This window comes from Amphiura filiformis, chromosome 14, assembly GCF_039555335.1.
Source record: "Amphiura filiformis chromosome 14, Afil_fr2py, whole genome shotgun sequence".
NCBI classification, from domain to species: domain Eukaryota; kingdom Metazoa; phylum Echinodermata; class Ophiuroidea; order Amphilepidida; family Amphiuridae; genus Amphiura; species Amphiura filiformis.
Genome location: NC_092641.1, coordinates 27,833,923 through 27,839,922, shown reverse-complemented (window position 1 = coordinate 27,839,922; position 6,000 = coordinate 27,833,923). Strand labels below are relative to the sequence as shown.

Below are 6,000 nucleotides of genomic sequence, written 5' to 3'. Positions count from 1 at the left end.
TATGTAAGGGGGTATAGTTCCCTGGAACTTTGAGGTGGTGGGTTTTTGGGAGCTGACGGCGTACCGGTAAAAGGGGTTCTTTTGAAGCTGCGAACAAGTAAAATGGGGACTTAAGGAGCTGCGAAAGTCAAAATCAAGGGCATTTCTTGTCTTTTTGGTTGAAAATTGCCTGAAAAAAACAGAAATAGAGGAATGAGCGATTTTGTGGACTTTAAAAGAGCTAAAATTATCAAAGTCAAGTGTCTTAATTCAGAGCTCTATTTTTGCCAAATATATAGGGAGTCTTCCGGAGCTGCGAAATCTAAAAAAAGGGGAGCCTGGGAAGTTCTTTCTGGGGGACCATTCCCGTATGGTCATTTGTGTTAAGTGCCCCCGGGCTCTAGACACAGTGTTTGCAGTGTATATATGAAAAAGTACAACACACTTATAGATCAATGATGGGTTATTTTGTAACTGAAAATATGACACAAGTGATTCAGCGAAATCGTCGGGTGCATTACATAGTGACGGATGTCAAACCCGGGGTGTTTTACATAGTAACGGATGTCGAACGCAAATTTATGAAGAATTGGACATCGGAAAAATGTTGAGAAGGTGAATTGTATACATGGTACTTGGTAGGCCTATAGGGCGTAGATTATAAATAAATTTGCATTAGTGTTCAGCAGTTCATGTGTCTATTAAAATTAGAGCTATGAAAGTTATTTTCAAAACGTTGAAATCCCCCCCCCCCCAAAAAAAAATTACACTTTCTCATTTCTCCCCTTTAACAACAAATATAAGCAAAGAAAATTAATTAGAAAAATGACAAGTTCTTAGTATTAAAGGGCCGAATTTTTAAAATGGAGGCATTGATGTCCCTGACACTTTAAGGGGTAAAGTTATGGGATGACTATTACATTTTAAGCTATAGTTCAGGGAATCACTTCGCTATTTTAGGGATTGCACTTATTTTTATGTTATGTAACAATCCACGTATCAGGCTAATTGTACATATCGATCATGGACACACAGGGGCGTGTCACGGATTATTAGTTGTTAAAGTGGGAAGTGTGATAATTATTTTGTGGGAGGGGGATTTTGAAAAATTGACATTCCCCCCAAAAAAAAAAAAAAAAGTCCTGGGGTGGGGCACATGTATTTCAAGGTGCAGATGGACACCATGCTCGGGTACAAAAACAAGTAAAAAGGGTTGTTTTTCAGCACTGGGCAAGTACAGCGCTAGTACCGGTACCTGATTAGGGTGTCAAAACGCCAAAAATCAGGAAAAAGGGTATACTTTTCCAAGCAAAGTTTAATTGCAAAATAAGAAAGGGTGCATAGGCTATGTTTGGCTTCTATCAGAACACATCGTAGGGTAAAATTTTAAGAAACATCAAACTACTTATATTAAACAAGAACCTGAACACGCACTTTTACTTTCTTAGTGTTAAAAAAATAGCAAAATGCTTGTTTAGGGTATGTTTTGCACGCGCTGAGTAATACTTGTTTAGGGTGCGTTTCGAGAGTCCATACATGAGCATGGTGTCCGTAATGCAAGTGGCCCCCAGGGCAAAAAGTGGACCTTTCCCCGAAATTTTGGACTTTTTTTTTTTTTAAGAAGGCATGGGGGGGGTGACTACGGCACGACTGTATCGGGACGATTTATGCGATAACTGATTATCTATCGTAATAATCTATTTGATAATTTTTACGATCCGGATGAGCAAATCATTGAATGGGCCTTTAAGACTGGAGTCTGATTAGGATCATCCAGGATAAATTGATCATAATTCAATAGTGAAGTCTAAATTGTTGTTATTTGTTTTTCTTACAGGGATTCGTGCTGGAACTCTGAGAGAAGATGAAATCCCAGGACAACCACAATTAGTAACATTGGAGACACCCGAACCTGGGACAATAGAAGCAAAATGGTACCCACCAGCAGATCCTAGTCTTCTAATACGAGGATACAAAATAGGATGGGGTCAAATGACACCCGATGATAATGAAGAAATCCTTGATGCAAGGACTTTAACGTTCTCGGTTTCTGACTTACCACCCGAAACACAGCACATATTTAGTATTCGGGCATATAATGACAGAGGCGATGGGTTACCAGCGTATGAAGTTATTGACACCTTACCCGATGCAGGTGAGTTATGTCTTTACCAAATATTATATAAGACTCAAAGGTGACAAGAGTATACGTAACGCTATTAGCCTTTTCGAGATATTGCGTACACAATAGGAGGGCAGTCTTCAAAATGGGTAAAACCCGGCAAATTCAAAAGACTCTACTCATTTCGTGCAGCGCCATCCTATTGTGTCCGGCATATCTCGAAAAGGCTAATGGCAAATCCACCATCTTGCTTTGTCACTGTTGGAGGCCTTTATATATAGGCCCTATACCTTGACCATAAAGCCTATAATTGGCAATTAATATGAGCATTTCAAGTTATCAACCAATCAGAAATGCTGATAGATGACCAGTAGTGTCCAGGGGTTAAGTGGCATCCATGAGCGACATCTAGCGGAGTCCATATACTCTTTGATCCTATCTCAATGACCTTATACACTGTTAAAACGCTGGGTAAACTGTAACCAAATTACGACCAGTTATGATCAACTTAACATTAATGGGTTAAAATATTTTCAATGGAAAGTAACATAAGTGACCTAACATTGAGTTGGTTTTAGTAGGCTCAACGCCCTCAGAAAAGTTTGCCCAACGTTGGTTAAGGAGGGCACAGCCCAACGTTGGGTAATGTTTTGCCCAATGAATGTGTAGCCAAACCCAACATTGGGTAAAACATTACCCAACGTTTTGCCCAACGTTGGGCTGTACCCTCCTTAACCAACGTTGGGCAAACTTTTCTTAGAGTGCGTTGGGTATTTCTATAGTTACACACCATTTAAAGTGTAGTTTATTTTGCGCCATTTTTTCAAAATTATGCCGAAATTTTCAAAATTTTGCTCCATTTTTTTTCAAAATTTGCTACCCGATGACCCTTTTTTTAAAATCTTATACTCGATGACCCCCTTTTTTCAAAATATTGTACCCAATGACCCCTTTTTTATTTTGTTTGTACCCAATGACCCCCTTTTTTAAAATAACACTTTGTACCCGATAGGCCCCTACTTCGCGACTCCGGTAGGCACATACCCGTCACTTCCAAAGTTGAGTGCCCCCAGGGTTTGAAAGAGGAATTAAAAATATTGAATTGAGTTCAGCATCTCCACCAGAGCCATGATCCCATCATTCCCATGGTGTTTTTCTTAAATGATAAGCAAAATTAGGTAAGATATCTCTGTATACTATTTGCATAAATGACAAGATTGTCATACGCTGATCACTACCATTACCTTTCAAGGGGTTATTTCTGAGTCCAGCTTGGTGAGTATAACCCGTTGGGGAAAATCCCAGTTGATCAATTGAAGAAATGGTGATCATAAATACACAAGCACGTTATGGTACTATTTAAAGGCGTTAGTCTGAAACATTCAGCAGTCAGTCAGTAAAAATAATTAATACGATCCCACTGCTAGAGTAGGCCTATATCACACTTCTTCGTTGAGACGATTGCGTGGCATAATTCAGCTACACGATCCGGGAACAGATTCCGAAGGCCCGTTATTCCGAAGGGTCGTTATTCGGAAGGTTCATTACTCCGACGGGCATTTCTCCGAGATTACAACAAGGTCCGTTATTCTAAAGGGTTAATCTCCGAATTAGTCCGAAATTCGAAGTATTAAATGACCATTCGGAGTAAAGAACCTTGTTCTAAATTCGCAGTATTGACCCTTCGGAGTAATGAACTTTCGTAGTAATGACCATTCGGAGTAACGAACCTTGTTCTAATTCGGAGTATTGACCCTTCGGAATAACGAACCTTGTTGTAAATTTGGAGTAATGACCCTTCGGAGTAATGACCATTTGGAATAACGACCCTTCGAGATAACGACCCTTCGTAATAACGGTCCTTCGGAATAATAATGCGTAACCCAAGATCCAACATTCCATCATACTGATGATCTTGAACCATTCCGCATTCAGAAAGCAGGGCTTGAAATAAGGATTTCAGATCCAGGAGCAATTTTGGGTGTTTTTGTGTAAATATTGCCCAAGGTCTATACAAATACACACAGTTCTGTTTCAGAACCAGGGACATTTTGCCTTTTAGCAGGGTAAATTTGCCCCTTGCTCCTGCTTATTTCAAGCCCTGTCAGAAAGATAAAGCAGATGAGCAATGGTTGACATGCTGGAAAATACCGTACTGACCAGGGTTGTTAGGTTAAAACCGCCCCGGTTTTAACCGGGCGGTTAAAACCGGTTTAAACCTGGTTTAAACCGGGCAGTTTTGACCACTAAAAAGTGCATGGTCAAAACTGGTCAAAACCCATTGTGATACTTAAAAGTCACCATTTAATGCAGTAATTCAAGACAAATAACTTCCCAATACAACCCAAGCCCATTTACATGAACAGAAAGGAACATTTAGTGATAATACATAATTTGAGTTAATAGCATTCTGATATGCTGAAGTGACATAGGCGTACCGGTACATCATGATGATGTACATACAGTAGGCCTGTAATGTAAAACTTTACATTTTAACATTACTTACGAATTACTAGCAAGAAGGTAGAAAATGTTGCTTATTAATTGTTATTCTTGTTAACCATTGTTTTTAAGATATCAACTTCCTAGATAGCCTATAACATACAAAATAAACAGACTTTGCATTTTTCTTTGTTTTATACAAAAATAAGACTAAATCAATAATTAGGATCATTTCTCAGGGATCAGTGTATGATTTGGTAACATAAATAATTAATCTAATTAATATTAATTAAGTCAGCAGTATAAGAAAATATAAACGAAATGGAATTTGGTATTGTAAATTGTTAACACGGATTGTTAGAGAGTGTGCAGACTGCTGCTTTACCATGTTTACAAAATTATGAGATCTCAAGCAAACTGTTCCTTTAAGTTGTTAATTTGACTGATCAAAACCCAATTAGCATTGGAAGTCATTAGCAAAACTATGTAATTGCAAGAAGTTTCTTTTCTATCACAATCACAGTATTTATGCCATGTGGAATCGTACTTCCTTAGTATTGACCAGTTTTGACCGGTTTAAACCAGGTTTTGTCCGGTTTTAACCTGGTTTTAACCGCTTTAATGGACAAAACAGGTTTTGACCGCCCAACTTAACAACCCTGGTACTGACGCGAGTATAGTCCCACCCCGTCCCACCTAAAAAAAAAAAAAATCGAGATGTTTTGTATTTTTGATATGAAAATTGATAATTTGTATTCATGTCATACTCTATTAATGATTTCAAAATGCATTCAAATTCAATGCATTTTGAAATCATTAATAGAGTATGACATGAATACAAATTATCAATTTTCATATCAAAAATACAAAACATCTTGTAATTTTTTTTTTTAGGTCAACCATGAATGATCCTAGCATTCTAGGTCCTGGGACATCCAAAGCCGAAAAAAAAAATAATAATTTCTGAAATTTTTCGAAAAGAAGAAAGAAAAAACAACAACAACAAGATGTCAAAAAATGAATTTATAATTCTTGAAGCTCATCAGACGCTTTTTGGTTAAATGGACCTTTGCAACTAGGGATCTTCCCAAGCGTGATGTCTTGCAACATCCTATTGCACACTGAACAATGAAGAAATCTAACAAAGCTGCTCAAGCTAGGCATCAGGAAGGAAAAGTATACCACTTGCTGAAAGTACATCAGAAATATCTGAAAGCATATCATCGAAGGCTCTCGGTAGCTGCAGTAAGAAGCGCATCGATGTGGTGTTTGATGTTTTCAAGGGCGTTTCTATCAAAACAGCAAAGATTGTGAATTTAAGAGGGGAACAGATTCTGACATTCTTTTCATCCAGATAATACCAAATCACATAATCTGAACCTGGACTAACCTGCTGAAGCTTTCTATCATGTGAAGCAACTCCAGCGAGTAAGACAAAGTTGACAGAATGTCTTGCA

At 38.1% G+C, this 6,000-nt stretch overlaps 1 protein-coding gene across 2 annotated transcripts in view; it reads left to right on the top strand.

Moving 5' to 3' along the window:
* Positions 1-2,003: 2,003 nt before the first annotated feature.
* LOC140169886 (uncharacterized) overlaps positions 2,004-6,000 on the top strand; it is a 35,504-nt gene continuing 31,507 nt past the window's right edge. For both annotated transcript variants that reach the window (XM_072193198.1, XM_072193196.1), the window contains exon 1: positions 2,004-2,134. The gene's annotated coding sequence lies outside the window, so the exon portion shown is untranslated. The remainder of the gene's footprint in view (positions 2,135-6,000) is intronic.